At 39.5% G+C, this 17,928-nt stretch overlaps 1 non-coding gene across 1 annotated transcript; it reads right to left on the minus strand.

Moving 5' to 3' along the window:
* Nucleotides 1-8,364: 8,364 nt before the first annotated feature.
* LOC141675628 (small nucleolar RNA R71) lies at nt 8,365-8,471 on the minus strand. Its single transcript, XR_012556271.1, has one exon. It is a non-coding gene; the product is annotated as a small nucleolar RNA R71 (small nucleolar RNA).
* Between the last annotated feature and the right edge of the window lie 9,457 nt (nt 8,472-17,928).

Here is a 17,928-nt window from a genome sequence, read left to right on the forward strand (position 1 = left end):
ATGTTACAGAGCGCAAGATGCTCAGACCAGTAGTGGTCCAAAGGACCAAGGATATAATAGATCTAATCAGAGGGCGGCTGGTAGTAGCCCAAGATGGACATAAAAGTATGTTGATTTGACACGAAAGGACAAGGAATAGGAAGTAGGGAACCTAGTGCTGTTATAGGTATTCCCTTGGAAAGGATGGATGAGGTTCGGAAAGAAAGGAAAGCTAAGCCCAGGAATTGTTAGACCCTTTGAGGTATTAAGACGTATTGGGAAGTTAGCATATGAGCTAGCCCTTCCCCCGAACATGTAGCAAGTTCATAACGTGTTCCATGTATCAATATTAAGGAAGTATAATTCGGATGCCAGACAAATAGGGGCATATGAGTGCATAGACATGCAACACGACGTAACCTACATGGAGCAACCAGGAAGGGTTATAGATTGAAAAGGAACAAGTGCTTAGGAGAAGGGTTATCAAACTAGGAAGAGTTTGGTGGTAGGACCACAATGTGAGAAAATTTACTCGAGAGTTAGAAAGTGCAATGCTAAGAAAGTATCCCTACTCATTTTCTATCTGATTCCGGGATGGAATCCTTTTAAGAAGGGGAGACTGTAATAACCCCAATTTTTGGAATTTTTTTGAAACCCTTATAAATAGTGATTTTGCTGATTATGCTGAATAAGAAAACTTTTCATGCCACACTATGTAGGGGTTCTTCTATTGATATTCTGAGATCTTATTAGTACTTTATATGGGATATAAATGTATGTAAAGATCGTCAGAATCCAAATTCGAACACTTTGATTTTTACCGAAAATCCACCAGATACCGAAAGAATTGAGTATAAGGTAACAGGATAAAAGGGATTTAAATTCAAGGATTATAAGAGGGGATCATAAAAAGGAATATAATGTATTGAGAAAGGTTAAGGGAACCCAAGTAATAAGATCCCGGGTATGATCCCTCAAACGATAAACGAGAACGAAAGTTAAGCGAACCGTATAACAGATCAGCGATCATTAGCCAAGTAATTAGGATTTAATCAAAGAGGTTAATGATGATGATGTCATCACACCAATAAGAAGAAGATAAGTGTGGGAAGATGACATAAGTGGATGATATAAGCATGACCAAATGAGAAGGTATTGTTGCTTGATTTCAAGCCACACAAATTTTACCATGGTAAAAGGTTAATTAACCACAAAAATAAAGCAACCAAGACAAAACAAACCAAAAACACAAAACACAAGTTGACTTTCACTTTCAAGAACATCAAGCTCTCGGCTTTCCTTCATTTTCAAGGAGAAAAAAAATCAAAATCCTAGATCCAAGCATTGTTAAATCATGAGGTAATTATCCAAGGTTCCTTATACATAGATATAACTATCCCATGAATCTAAGCTTCAATTTCCTTCACAATCTCTTCCAATAATTCAAGGAAGAAGATGGTGAATAGTAACTTTCACAAAAATAACTTTAGTTTTCTTGAATTTTTATGAAAGTTTAAGGTTATACAAGCAAGGATCAAGGTTCTTTTAGGCATTCAAAGCTCTTGTGTTGTGTTAAGAAGCTTCAAGATGGTATAAACTCCAAACCCTAACTTTAGTTTTGAGTAATTAGGAATGTTTATGATTGATATAGTATATGAGAAGCATGATGCTTGTTTGTTTAAAGTTTGGTTGAGTTTGTAGAGATTTTGATGGTTGAATCTTGGTTATTAGTTAATGAACCTTAGTATGGTTAGTAGCTTTTGTTGTGATTGAATAAGTTGGATAAAACATGAAGTAATGGACTGATGTGGTGAGGTTTGGAGGGATTTTGGTTGTAATTTTGATTTTGGGTTGAATTGTGGATTGATTGAAGTGGTATAAACTTTGGTAATCGCGTAAACATAGCCGTCGTAATGTCCGATTTACTTTAGACTATTTTGTTCTTAACATCAGGACCCGAGAACTCACTGTTAGGTTTTGACCATTGCCATGATTAGATAGTTCATGTTACCAGCTTCGTTTTGATATGTGGTTCGTATGAATCCGATGTACGGTTTAGGAGAAACGACCGTTTTAAGTAACGACATTTCGCGACCGAACCATTACCCCTCGCCTTACTTTGAAACCTTGGTTAAGGACTTTAAATGACTAATTGGGGTATGAAACATTTATGTAAAGTGGATTAGGCAGTTGGTAAGTTGCTCGCGAAAGAATCTCCTTAAACTCTTAATGGTTAATTTATTAAAAATGGTGGAGCCGAGGGTACACGAGTGACTTAAGTGAATCGTTAAGCGCTAAAGCAAACGTTAGGGTTCAATTGGTTAAAGTCTAGTTTTTTAAGCGACCGGGGTTTAATTACGACTTATGTTGTTGTTCATAGGTTATCGGACCCACTCTAAGCTTAAGTCTATCCGGGAGCACTCAGACAAGTTTTCTACTCGTTATACTGTTGTTGTGATGTATACATATGTATATGCATTATCTTGTGATAGATGCATGATGGTTAATTAGCAAATTCTTGCGATATATTGGAGCATGTGATATGGTATATATGCATACCTGTTTCATAATCTTGATACATATATCTGTTGATTCAGTTGCATAATACCTATGCTAGAGATAAGCAGTAATTGCGTATACCCTTAGTATAGGGGACCCGAAGGTGAACATTTTCTAAATCTGGAGTCGATGTTCCCGAGTATAATATATATATATTTATATATATATATAGATATAGTTTTCAAAACTATTAATCGAATAAGGTTTATTCGATAACTTTATTTTATTAATGAATATTACTTTGAATATTCATTCGAGAACTTATGACTTGGTTTATTTTATTTAATGAATATTATTTTGAATATTCATTTGAGAACTTATGAATCCGCTTATTTATTAAATAATATTCTTTATTTTATTAAAGAATAATGTTTCGATAATCAAACTTATTTTCGATTATTCAAATAAAGATCATACTTTCGTATAAGTATATCTTTGGTTATTAATATTCATTTCAAGTATGAGTTTTAAAATTTTTACTTCAATTATTTTTAAAGATTATTCTTTATGGGAATATTATTTAAATAATAATATTCAGATATTTTCTAATATATCGGGACTGATTTATTTCATTAAATCAGCATTTTTCCAAACATTCTTAAAAATGTTTTCGAGTCTTCAAAATGATTTTAAAAGTTAGAGCGAATCCCAAAACTCATTTTTTTATATATTTAAGATCTTCCTTTCAAAGGGGATTTAAATACTCGCTCAACAGCTGAGGGATCCGGCTCTGTGGTGTGTTTTATATTCGCAACATGGTTGCTGTTTTGAGAAAACAAATTGATTACTTGCCCAATGTTCGAGAAGTAAGTCCATCTAATTGAGTACGCATAAGCGACAGGCCGGGGTACGGTCTATGAAGGTGTAAGAGGCTGGGTGACAGTCCATCCACGCGTGAGTGGCCGGGTAACGGTCTAGCGCGAGGTCCGAATGCGGCCAGGGTGATGACCGGCGAGGAATTCATCCATCTACAGTAGAAAAGGTTACTTATTGGTATCTTTGCCTGATCAGCAAGATATCGGGTTTATGCCAAAATTCTTTTCTTTCCAAATTCATTGGCTATTGCAACTCTGTTCATACTTTACATGACAGAGGTTTTCAGGAAATGTATGGGAGATATATATGAATATATATATATATATTGGGACTTAATGAAGTATCTCGTAACTTCATTTCATTCAATGATATTTCAAAGATTGAATCTATTCAAGTCTTATCTTGTATTCTCATCTATGTGATGAAATTTTGAAACTAATTATAACTTGAACGGTGGTAGTTCAAGTGGTATTCGGAAAAGATATAAGTATATTGGAGTATCTTGTAACTTCATCTTTTCGACTTATATCTGTTCAATGATTATCTTATGCATGACAAAGATTTTCACAAAAACGTTGAGACAAGGTTAGATATATGAGATCACCTTGCAACGATATTTTTATACAGTTATAAACTGGAACTCTGTGTACATTATACATGTCAGAGGATTTCAAAGATTTTGAGTAGTATATATGTATATATATACTAAATATTTTGTGACTTGTAGCGTTAAGATATCAACTTGGTTCATTTCTTCTTGACCAGACTTTCATGAGTACTATGAGAATGCTCATATATTATTAAAAAATAATACATATTATTTCGGTGGGCTTGTTGCTAACCCTTGCTTTCTTCTTTCATCACACAACAACAGATAGACAAGATGAACATGATCAAGCTCCCAATTCGTGAGCGGTTAGGAAACATTCTGCAGTTTCCTGTAGGCGTTGATGCCGTTGTAGCTGAGGTAGGAACTACCAATAGGCTAGGCTTTCAACTTTTGTTATACCAGACTTATGTATATTTATGAATCGTAATAATGGCAAAGAATATGTAAATTCATTCAGAAACCCTTTTAAGGTGAAATGGTTTATAATTGTGGAATAAAATGACTTATGTTATTTTTTGGTATTCATCTCTGAGACTATAACTTGTGGTGTGTGTGTATATTGTGGGCTCACAGTACGCAGTAGTTGGTTGACTGTTAAGATTAAGTATTGATAAGGGAAATGGAACTCGTGATAACCTGGATCCCCGACCCCGGATTTGGGGGTGTTACATGCAGTCTCTAGAACTCAAGTGCTGGAGTTCTGGAGAAGTAGAGTATATGATGATGGGGGTGCTCAACGGTCCCCAAGTATTATCTTTTCATCAAGGGAGGATGAGCATGTCGTGATATTGACCACGGTTCGACAAGCACTGCAGCTGCCTGAGAACTGCATTTACTCTACTGTTGAGGAGCCAGTTCTTCAAAATATGATGGTCAGTCTAGGGTATGAAAAGACATTGGCAAAGCTGGGTCAATTGAAGAGACCTTACATAAGGAGGGAATGGAGTTTCTTCTTTGACCGCATTACCAAGGCTTTTGCTAACAAATGTTCTAACTTCGACGAAATCCCCATATTCAGGCAACAAATCGGGTATGCTCTCATTAATCAAACTGATTTTGATTATGCACATGCTGTCTTAGGTTTCATTGGGGATAGGATGACAGAAGACAGAAATACTGTTTATTTTGCTAGATTCTGTCAGCTTATATTCAGTTTTTGTTGTGATGATAAGCCTCAATCAGCTACTGAATTAATTCCATCATTCAGACTAGCTAAAAGAGCTTTTAATGACTTATTATCTACTGATAATAAGAAGGATGTGTTAAGACCCCTCCGAGTTCCTTTATCTGTTAAACAAGCCTTAATAATCTATGATCCAGTTAAATACACTGCACTATATCCTGATGTCCAACCATCAGAACCTCAACCATCAGCACCTACCTCCTCTACACAAACACCTCAGACTTCTCAACCAACAGCACACACAACCAGACCTTCATCTTTTAAACCTTCTAAGAGGACAAAGTCTGTTCCTCAACCTCCACAAAAGAGAAGGAAGATGATTCTCAGAGATGAGTCTGAGAGTGAAGAGGAAATTATTGAAGCACGAGTTCATGCATCTGAACCTGTGATAGTAGAAGCTGAGAAAGTTACTTCTCAGAAAGATAAAGCAGCTCAAAGTTCTAATACTTTGGAAATGACATCTGTAAATTCTGATGCTGCTGAAGCAACTCCTTCATTGGCAAGGAGATTGAAGAAAATGAAGGCTATGAGGTATTTGGCTAAGGCTATATCAGAAGATACTGAAGAAGCTGAGGAAGGGGATCAGGAATCTCTGATCTCACAAGAACCAATTATCATTGAAGCCCTTCCAGCTCAAGCCAAAGACACTGCTAATGACACAGTTGTTACTCCTCATGTCTCTCCTATTAAAGCTACAGATGATGCTAAAGAACAAACTGATAATTCTGAAATAGATATTCACAATTTGAATATACCTAAAGTTCTGTATCTGGAAGCTCCATCTACATCAAAGACACCAGCTCTGGAGATAAATTTTGCTAATCAGAATTAGATGATGTTATTCCTGAATCTTCAGTTGCTTCACACACTGTTGAGCTATCAGAACAGAATGAATCTTCCTCAAGTTCTGATGACAGTGTTTCTGTTGAGACTCCAGTACCTACTCTGGGAAAGGAAGAATTGGTGAAGAAATTTGTTGAAAGGAAGCACCTATTCCTTGGGAGGATACTCACAGAGGTGTCGAGGGGACCAAGAAGTGGAATGAATCAGATTTTATTCCATGTTCTAAAATTCTGATAGAGCATATTTGATAAGTGGCATTTTATACCACTTAGAACGTCTTAAAATGGCTTAAATTGGTGTCTTGAAATCAAGTATTTTGTGTATTTGATGCGTTTTTCTAGTATTTATGCATTTCAGGGTATTAGTTGCATTTCGGGGGAGGAATCATCAAGAATAAGCCTTGGCATGTGTTCACCATTGCGAGAGGAAAGGAATGGGCAGATTACGGCGAAGAAACGGAGCAAACCAGGATTTTTTCCAGTAGAGGCCTGCGCGCCAGCGCAGCAATGCTGAGCGGCCGCGCAGCAACCTGCGCGCCCGCGCAGCTATGCTGAGCGGCCGCGCAGGGTCGGGGAAAAAGATAAATTATTTTAGACTTCTACTTCTGTTTGGCTTCCAACTTCTATGTAATCTGAGTTTTATGGGACTATTATATAGGTAGATTTGAGACGTTTACACAGAGATTATTAAGGGGATTATGTTTTAGATTGTGTTTTACGCAAGAAGCGAAGGAGATAAGGAAGAAGACCGATTTAGCACACCACAACGAAGAGGAAGCATATTTTCTTGTGATTCTTGTTTCGTTGTAACGTTGGATGCTAGTTTTCTTGCTTTGACTTATTTACTCTTGTGACGTACTCTGTTTTAATATAATTAGTTTAGTTATTATTTTCTTGTGTTTGTTTATCATGATTTCATATGAACCCATGATGGCGATAAGTTCTATTATGGGCTAATCGTGATCATGGGGTTGCAACGGATTTATTATGGAATTCTTTAGTTAATTGTTTAATACTTTAGTGTGTGATGATTGCATGATATCTAGTATTGGTTGTGCGTATTCGTCTTATGTGCATCGCGAACATATAAGATAGGGTGTTAATCTCTTGTGAAGCGACGGTGGATCTTGAGATTTAGAACTTGCCATGCTAGCATAGGTTCATGTACGTTGTGCATGATTAGTGGGTAACTCTAACAGTTTTATTTGCCCTATGTAATCAAAAAGAATAACTTGTGCTTAAATCGTTGTGTTGTCAATTTCTGTAGACATATAGGAACTCAACATAATTGATGACTATTCAATTTCTATCTTAATTGTGGATGCTTGGTAGAATGGTATTAGTACAATGAAAGTTGGCTTTTATCAGTTTCATGTTATTCGATTAATATCATCACTGTCACATGCTAAAGGTAATAACAATGGCTATAGAAGGAAGTAATAATGAAGTTGTGATCTCATGAGTGTTTTATTATTGATAAATTGAAGTGTTAGTTAAGTGGTTAATTAAGTAGTTAATTATAGTTAATATTTAATCAACAATTTTAAGTGTTATTATCTTAACATTGAGAAGTAATCATACATTGGTGAGTGAGTTTAATTAGACAATAATTTAGTCTGAGTCTCTGAGGGAACGAACTAGAAAGTATTCTATATTACTTGCGAACGCGTATAATTGCGTGAATATTAGCGCGTGTTTTCGCCCTAACAAGTTTTTGGCGCCGCTGCCGGGGACTCGGCGTATTTGTTTAGTTTATGTACTTACCATCATTGGTCATTAGGACTCAGTGATTAGGACGTAGTAGTTACTTACTCTTTTCGGTTATGTTTCAGGTACTTTAGCAAGCGTTTATGCAAACTCGTTCTCGTGCTCGCAAGAGGACTTTAGATACAGCTGAGGAGACAGACGAAGTTCTTGATATTCCGGAGAAGTTAGATTTTGAGGATTCGGATTCAGGAACTGAGCAGAAAGAACCAGTAAACATGGGAGATCGTATTGTTCAAGCTGATCCAGCTCTTATGGATTTTTCTCGGCCAAAAATTGATGACATTCAGTCAAGCATCCTTCATCCGGCTATTCAAGCTAACACCTTTGAAATCAAGCCGGGCACTATTCAGATGGTGCAAAATTCTGTTTCTTTTGGAGGAGCGGCAACTGAAGACCCCAACATGCACATAAGGAATTTTGTCGAGATCTGCAGCACTTTTAAATATAATGGCGTGACTGATGAGGCTATCAAGTTGAGGCTTTTCCCATTCTCACTAAGGGACAAGGCTAAAGACTGGTTACATTCTGAACCAGCTGGGTCCATCACTACATGGCAAGATCTTGCGCAAAAGTTTCTGGTGAAGTTTTATCCAATGGCAAAGACTGCTGCTATGAGGAGTGCTCTTACTCAGTTTGCGCAGCAACCTACAGAATCTATGTGCGAGGCTTGGGAACGCTACAAGGAAATGTTGAGAAAATGTCCACATCATGGAATGCCAGATTGGATGGTGATCACTGGTTTCTATAATGGTTTGGGGGCCCAATCTCGGCCCATGCTCGATGCAGCAGCTGGAGGCGCCTTATGGGCTAAAAGCTATACTGAGGCGTATAATCTTATCGAGACGATGGCTGCAAATGAGCATCAAAACCCAACTCAGAGGATGACGTCAGGCAAGGTAGCAGGTATTCTGGAAGTTGATGCAGCCACCGCTATTGCAGCCCAGCTCCAAGCGCTATCAATGAAGGTTGATTCTCTGGCTACGTATGGAGTTAATCAAATAGCTATGGTTTGTGAGCTTTGTGCAGGTTCTCATGCTACGGATCAGTGTTCTCTTATCAACGAATCTGTTCAGTATGTGAATAATTATCAGCGACAACAGCAGCCTGTGCCAGCGACCTATCATCCTAACAACAGAAATCATCCAAATTTCAGCTGGGGGAATAATCAGAATGCTATTCAGCCACCATATCAGCAAGGATTGAGTAAACAGTTTAACCCACCTGGATTCCAGCAACCACAGCAGTATGCTACAAGGTAATCATATCCTCAACAGGGAAGTACAGCTGCACCCACTAGTGCTGATTTTGAGGAACTTAAGCTGTTGTGCAAGAGTCAGGCGGTTTCTATCAAGACCTTGGAAAATCAAATCGGTCAATTAGCCAATGCAGTGCTCAATCATCAATCTGACACTCTTCCCAGTGACACGGAAGTACCAGGCAGGAAGGAAGCTAAAGAGCAAGTCAAGGCTATTACCTTAAGGTCTGGAAAAGTGGCTGATGCTGAAAAGGCAAAGGAAGTCGAAGCTGAAGTTAGAGATGAAGAATCTAAGCAAAAGGAGAAAACGGCGGAACCAAGGAAGACTACTGTTGAACACACTCTGCCTGAGGCTAATACAGGGGAGAAACAGCTCTATCCTCCACCACCTTTTCCTAAGAGATTGCAGCAACAAAAGCTGGATAGACAGTTCGGGAAGTTTCTGGAGGTGTTCAAGAAACTTCACATCAATATACCTTTCACTGAGGCTCTGGAACAAATGCCTAGTTATGCGAAGTTTATGAAGACTATTCTTTCAAGGAAGGTGAAACTGGATGACCTTGAAACAGTTGCTCTCACGGAAGAATGCAGCGCTATTCTGCAGCAAAAGTTACCACCAAAACTGAAAGATCCAGGAAGCTTCACCATTCCTTGCACCATTGGCAATCTAACTTTTGACAAGTGCCTTTGTGATTTGGGAGCAAGCATTAATCTGATGCCGTTGTCGATCTTTAAAAAACTGGATCTGCCTGATCCAAAACCCACGTACATGTCACTACAATTGGCTGACCGTTCCATTACTTACCCAAGGGGCATAGTTGAGGATGTGCTCGTCAAGGTGGATAAGCTCTTCTTTCCAGCAGATTTTGTTATTCTGGATTTTGAGGAAGATAAGAAGATTCCCATAATCTTGGGAAGGCCTTTCTTGGCTACTGGACGTACCTTGATAGATGTACAAAAAGGTGAACTTACTATGCGGGTCCAAGATCAGGATGTGACCTTCAATGTATTCAAGGCAATGAAATTCCCTACAGAAGATGAGGAGTGCTTAAAAGTGGATGTGATTGATACTGCGGTTACTTCGGAACTCGATCACATGCTAATGTCTGATGCATTGGAAAAGGCCTTAGTGGGGGATTTTGACAGCGATGATGAAGATAGCAACGAGCAATTACAATATCTGAACGCTTCTCCCTGGAAGCGAAAGCTGGACATACCATTTGAATCTCTTGGTACTTCTGACCTCAAGAACGCTGAAGGGAAGCTCAAACCATCAATAGAGGAAGCACCTACCTTGGAGCTCAAACCATTACCTGAACACTTGAGGTATGCTTTTTTAGGTGATTCATCTACGTTACCTGTTATTATTTCATCTGACCTTTCAGGTAGTGAGGAAGACAAGCTCTTAAGGATTTTGAGAGAATTCAAATCGGCTATTGGATGGACCATAGCAGACATCAAGGGGATAAGTCCTTCATATTGTATGCATAAAATTTTGCTAGAGGAAGGTAGTAAGCCAACTGTGGAACAGCAGAGAAGACTGAATCCCATCATGAAGGAGGTGGTGAAGAAAGAAATTCTGAAATGGCTAGATGCAGGCATCATTTATCCTATTTCTGACAGCTCGTGGGTGAGCCCCGTACAATGTGTACCTAAGAAGGGAGGTATCACTGTGGTCGCAAATGAAAAGAATGAGCTCATCCCTACTCGAACAGTTACAGGATGGAGAGTATGCATGGATTATAGAAAATTGAACAAAGCCACAAGGAAGGATCACTTCCCCCTTCCATTTATTGATCAGATGCTTGACAGATTGGCGGGACATGAGTATTTTTGTCTTCTGGATGGTTATTCCGGGTATAATCAGATTTGTATTGCACCAGAGGATCAGGAAAAGACTACCTTCACTTGTCCATTTGGCATATTTGCTTTTCGCAGAGTTTCGTTTGGGTTATGTGGCGCACCGGCCACCTTTCAGAGATGTATGATGGCTATATTCTCTGACATGATTGGAAATAACGTCGAAGTGTTCATGGATGACTTCTCCGTCTTTGGACACTCATATGATGAATGTTTGAATAATCTGCGCGCCGTACTCAAAAGATGCGTGAAAACTAATTTGGTGCTTAATTGGGAGAAATGTCATTTTATGGTGTGTGAAGGCATTATCCTTGGGCATAAGGTCTCTAGCAAGGGTCTGGAGGTGGACAAAGCCAAGGTGGGAGTCATTGAAAATCTTCCCCCACCTAATTCTGTGAAAGGAATCCGTAGTTTTTTTGGTCATGCGGGTTTTTATCGGCGATTCATCAAGGACTTTTCAAAGATATCTAAGCCGTTGTGCAATTTGCTTGAGAAAGATGTGCCTTTCAAATTTGATGATGAATGTTTGGCAGCATTCGAGACTCTCAAGGAGAGTTTGATCACGGCACCAGTCATTACAGCACCAGATTGGACAGAACCATTTGAGATGATGTGTGATGCGAGTGATTATGCGGTAGGTGCAGTTCTGGGACAGCGCAAGAAAAATCTCTTCCATATGGTCTACTATGCGAGTAAGACTTTAAATGGTGCCCAATTGAACTACACCACTACTGAGAAGGAGCTTTTGGCTATAGTCTTTGGCTTTGAGAAATTTCGATCTTATCTGCTTAGTACAAAAGTAACAGTATTCACTGATCATGCAGCTATTCGCTATCTGGTTTCTAAGAAGGATTCGAAGCCGAGACTCATTCGTTGGGTGCTTTTACTTCAGGAATTTGAGTTAGAGATCAAAGATAGAAAAGGTACTGAGAATCAAGTAGCTGACCATCTCTCTAGGTTGGAGAATCCCGATTCTACTTCACAAGATAGGACGTTAATCAATGAATCTTTTCCGGATGAGCAGTTGTTTGCAATTCAGGAGGAAGAACCATGGTTTGCAGATATTGTAAACTATCTCGTCAGCAACATAATGCCTCCTAATTTAACATCCGCCCAAAAGAAGAAGTTTCTGCATGAGGTGAAGTGGTATATGTGGGATGAACCATATTTGTTTAGACAGGGAGCTGACCAGATCATCAGGAGATGTATCCCGTTCTGTGAGACGGAGGGGATATTACGAGACTGCCATTCCACGGTTTATGGGGGACACTATGGAGGTGAGAAGACGACAGCTCGTATTCTTCAAGCAGGTTTTTTCTGGCCTACTTTGTTCAAGGATGCTCATCAGTTTGTTTTAAGGTGTGATCGTTGCCAAAGAGTGGGAAATTTGTCAAGGAAGGATGAAATGCCATTAAATGTGATGCTTGAAGTCGAGGTCTTTGATGTATAGGGAATCGATTTCATGGGGCCTTTTATCTCGTCTTGCAATAATCAGTACATCTTGCTGGCAGTCGATTATGTCTCAAAATGGGTCAAAGTTAAAGCTTTACCGACAAATGATGCAAAGGCAGTGCTAAATTTTCTTTATAAGCAAATTTTCACAAGGTTTGGAACACCTCGGGTAATCATAAGTGATGAAGGATCGCATTTTTGCAACCGTAAGTTCACTTCTATGATGCAGCGTTATAATGTGAATCATCGAGTAGCTACTGCCTATCATCCGCAAACAAATGGTCAAGCGGAAGTGTCTAACAGAGAGATAAAGCGTATTCTAGAGAAGGTTGTTTGTCCGTCAAGGAAGGATTGGTCTTTAAAGCTCGATGAAGCTGTTTGGGCTTACAGAACAGCATATAAAACTCCACTTGGGATGTCACTGTTTCAGTTGGTATACGGTAAGGGATGTCATCTACCTGCGGAGCTTGAGCATAAGGCCTACTGGGCATTGAAGAAATTGAACCTGGATTTAGATGCAGCTGGTAAGAAAAGAATGCTTCAGCTTAATGAACTTGATGAATTTCGACTTCAAGCGTACGAGAATAACAAAATGTATAAGGAAAAGGTGAAGAGGTGGCACGATAGGAAGCTACATCCTAAGTTATTTGTGCCAGGGCAACAAGTTCTTTTATTCAACTCTCGGCTCCGACTTTTTCCTGGGAAGTTGAAATCAAGGTGGTCTGGACCTTTTATTGTCAAAACTGTGTTTCCACATGGAGCGGTGGAAATTTTTGAGAATGATTCGGACCAAGCATTCAAGGTTAACGGTCAGCGGTTGAAGCACTACTATGGGGACATGGCAAACCGAGAGGTGGTTAGTGCCATTTTGTTGACTACTTGAGAAAGGTACGGAACGTCAAGCTAATGACGAAAAAGAAGCGCTGCGTGGGAGGCAACCCATGAATTGTTGTTACAGGAACCCTTAGAAGTTAATAACCTATCCAAAAACACAAAAAAATCAGAAAACAGGGGCTGAAATTTTTTTTTTCCAGAGACTCTCTGCGCGCCCGCGCAGCTATGCTGAGCGGCCGCGCAGGGGTCGAGTTCCAGAAAATTTTTTACAGTTCAGAAAAAAAAAACAAACAAAAACACAAAAATAGTTTTAGCCCATAAACCCACGAATTGTTCCCACTACCCCATCATTTTATCCCTTAATTCCCAAACCCTAATCTAATCCACACCCTATATATACATACACCTATCCTACATATCTCCCACAAAACTTCCTACACTTAAACCCTCTCACAAACATCAAAAATCAGTTCTTACACACTTTTATTCACGAATCAATGGCACCCAAGTGAGCACGCACTATTGACAGCAGCAGCACAGTTCCTACTGCTGATTCATCGAGGGGTACTGCTGCACGGCCTCGGTTAACTGACAGAGCTGCGGAGGAAGAGTACACTAGGCTATTGGGGAAGCCGATTCTGAAGGAGAGGGGGGTTTTACCATCAGGGAGGGATGGTGAGTTGTTGCCCATGATTGCAGAGAAGGGGTGGATAGCTTTTTGTGAGTCACCCGAAGCAGTACCGATGAGCGTTGTTCCCGAGTTCTACGCGAACGCGAAGGCTGAAAAGAATGGGTTTTCTGTAGTCCGTGGGCTGACGGTTGATTATCATCCTGCGGCGATTCGCCGTGTGATTGGACAGCGAGAGAGGAAGCCCGAGGAGGAGAACTGGAATGAAAAGACTGCTGAGGATTTTGACTTGGATTTGATTTGTGCGACTCTCTGTCGACCGGGCATAGTTTGGACCCGCAGTCCAGGCAATAATGAGTATCGTCACTTTCCGGCGATCGCCATGGACAGGTATGCCCGTGCATGGAATGCATTTATATGTGCTAATATTTTGCCTTCTTCACATGCACACGAGGTCACAGTTGAGAGAGCACAGTTGTTGTGGGGAATTCTGCATGATGAGTACTATGTGGACCTTGGTGAGTTTATCTACCAAGGAATTCTGAAGTTTTTGAGGGGAGCAAAGCATATGAACATCCCTTATGCATCCACGGTTACAAAGCTATGCCGAGCTGTGGGAGTGAACTGGCCGGCTCATGAGCAGTTGCAGTTGCCAGCAGCTCCGATTGATTCTGGCACTGTGAATGGGATGCAGGAGTGGACCGGTGGTGAGCCTGAAGAGCATGGGCTGGGTTATCATCTTCCAGGAGGGCGTCCAGCACGAGGTGCTACTATGGCTAGGCCAGGGCGTGGTGAGGCTGGTTCTTCGAGAGCTCAGGAGGGTGCTGGGATGGGTGATGCCCAGTATAGGAGGCTTTCACGGCGGATGGATGCCATGTATGAGACGCAGAGCAGGGTTGCTCAGGAGCTCACCCTTGCGTTAGGGACTGCTTTTCGAGGCCTTGGAGCTGATATCCAGTGGCCAGTTTTTGGTGAGGACTCTGCATACCCACCGCCTGATACTCCACCCACTGAGGGTGATGATGATGATGACTCCGAGTAGGTATACCCTGTGTTCCTTTCTACTACTTTCACTGAGGACAGTGAAGATTTTTAGTTTGGGGGTGGTAGTTAAGGAATATTGTGTGTGTGTCATTTAGTTGCATATTCATGATAGTTTAGTTCATATAGTTGCATAATTTATGCCATTTAGTTTTTTTTATGAATGTCATGTAGCTCATGCATTTACCATGATCCCTTTTGCAATAAGTTATCGACTGAATTGTGATATTGATGCGAGTGTAGTGATAGCATTAAAGTGATATTAAGTTGTGTAGGTTGATATGCATGCTAGAAACAATTGTAAGTCCACTAAGTCTTAAAGAATGCGTAAGGGCTAGATTGTTGTTATGATTTGGTTGTTTTCAAGGTCAATCTACTTATTATGCTTAGAATTCGATTATAGGTTCTTAGTGATAAAGACATGAAAAAGAAAAATTTTGGAGAAAAAAATATGGAAGTTGTTGCTAGTTGTGGCTAGGCGTCAAATGGCTAGTAGCCGGCTCACACATGTTGCGAGTAGTCTAGGGTTGAGCAAGATGGAGCGAAACGTACTTGCTCAGAAGTTAAAAAAAAAAAAAAATTTTTTGCATAATTGATTAAGAGTGGGCTCTTTGGTATTCGAGTTATTAAGTTCTTAGGGGACTTTGTGCCTAGTGACCTAAGGCTTTTAGAGTCTGGGATCCGCTAACCTAACGCTCGTTACATGGATACCATTGTATAAGTCTTTTATGGACCTCACTCATTGCACGGTCAAATAAGCATTTGAGTTGTAAATAAAAAGCACGATTCCGTAATAAGCTCCAGAGTCTTGTAGTGTTGTATATCACTTTGTGCCTAGAATTTTTTATTCTTTGTATAATCGTAGGATTGCCTTGAGGATAGTCTAGTCATAGTAATTGGTCTAGTTCCGAAGCATATCTGTTAAGCATTTGCACACACCACGTTTCTGGTTGTATGTCCGTTTGCATGAGTTTATTGATCTTTAGTTGTCTAACTGCATTCGTTGAGATGTGGCAATTTGGTTGATTAATTGTAGTAAGGGGGATCAGTGCATTTTCATATAGATTGCATTCATGCATATTTTTATTTGTTTTTGAGTCTGTGACGCTTGAGGACAAGCATCGATTTAAGTTTGGGGGTGTGATAAGTGGCATTTTATACCACTTAGAACGTCTTAAAATGGCTTAAATTGGTGTCTTGAAATCAAGTATTTTGTGTATTTGATGCGTTTTTCTAGTGTTTATGCATTTCAGGGTATTAGTTGCATTTCGGGGGAGGAATCATCAAGAATAAGCCTTGGCATGTGTTCACCATTGCGAGAGGAAAGGAATGGGCAGATTACGGCGAAGAAACGGAGCAAACCTGGATTTTTTCCAGTAGAGGCCTGCGCGCCCGCGCAGCAATGCTGAGCGGCCGCGCAGCAACCTGCGCGCCCGCGCAGCTATGCTGAGCGGCCGCGCAGGGTCGGGGAAAAAGATAAATTATTTTAGACTTCTACTTCTGTTTGGCTTCCAACTTCTATGTAATCTGAGTTTTATGGGACTATTATATAGGTAGATTTGAGACGTTTTCACAGAGATTATTAAGGGGATTATGTTTTAGATTGTGTTTTACGCAAGAAGCGAAGGAGATAAGGAAGAAGACCGATTTAGCACACCACAACGAAGTGGAAGCATATTTTCTTGTGATTCTTGTTTCGTTGTAACGTTGGATGCTAGTTTTCTTGCTTTGACTTATTTACTCTTGTGACGTACTCTGTTTTAATATAATTAGTTTAGTTATTATTTTCTTGTGTTTGTTTATCATGATTTCATATGAACCCATGATGGCGATAAGTTCTATTATGGGCTAATCGTGATCATGGGGTTGCAACGGATTTATTATGGAATTCTTTAGTTAATTGTTTAATACTTTAGTGTGTGATGATTGCATGATATCTAGTATTGGTTGTGCGTATTCGTCTTATGTGCATCGCGAACATATAAGATAGGGTGTTAATCTCTTGTGAAGCGACGGTGGATCTTGAGATTTAGAACTTGCCATGCTAGCATAGGTTCATGTACGTTGTGCATGATTAGTGGGTAACTCTAACAGTTTTATTTGCCCTATGTAATCAAAAAGAATAACTTGTGCTTAAATCGTTGTGTTGTCAATTTCTGTAGACATATAGGAACTCAATATAATTGATGACTATTCAACTTCTATCTTAATTGTGGATGCTTGGTAGAATGGTATTAGTACAATGAAAGTTGGCTTTTATCAGTTTCATGTTATTCGATTAATATCATCACTGTCACATGCTAAAGGTAATAACAATGGCTATAGAAGGAAGTAATAATGAAGTTGTGATCTCATGAGTATTTTATTATTGATAAATTGAAGTGTTAGTTAAGTGGTTAATTAAGTAGTTAATTATAGTTAATATTTAATCAACAATTTTAAGTGTTATTATCTTAACATTGAGAAGTAATCATACATTGGTGAGTGAGTTTAATTAGACAATAATTTAGTCTGAGTCTCTGAGGGAACGAACTAGAAAGTATTCTATATTACTTGCGAACGCGTATACTTTCGTGAATATTAGCGCGTGTTTTCGCCCTAACAATATTGCAAAAGCTCATGAGTTGCTCACAAATGCTGATTTCAAGACACAACTCAAGATCACAGCTCTGTCTACAAAACATCTTCATGGTCTACATACTTCTACTCATGAAAAGGTTGATACACTCAGGGAACAAGCTGATAAGTTCAATCTACAAATCAAGCTTGACAAGAACATGTATATCAGACCTATTTCTGAAAAAGTTGCATCCATTGAGAAAACTCAAGAGAAGCAACAGGCCCAAATTGCTGAGGTTCTGGCTAATCAAGCTTCTCAGAAAGCTAAATTGGATGAAATCCAATCTTCAGTTAAACTTCTTCTTTCTCTCTTACTTCCTGATGATGCCAAAAAGGGGGAGAAGGTAGTTAAGTCCAAATGCTCACCTATTCAAGAACTGAAGAAAAAGGATGATAAATGTGATGACCAGGGAAACTCTGAAAAGAGCAGAGGTCAAAGAAAAGTTCAAGGAAAATCTTCTATTCAGAACAAGTCAAGTTCTG

The sequence above is a fragment of the Apium graveolens genome, chromosome 7 (genome assembly GCF_009905375.1).
Source record: "Apium graveolens cultivar Ventura chromosome 7, ASM990537v1, whole genome shotgun sequence".
In the NCBI taxonomy this organism is placed as follows: domain Eukaryota; kingdom Viridiplantae; phylum Streptophyta; class Magnoliopsida; order Apiales; family Apiaceae; genus Apium; species Apium graveolens.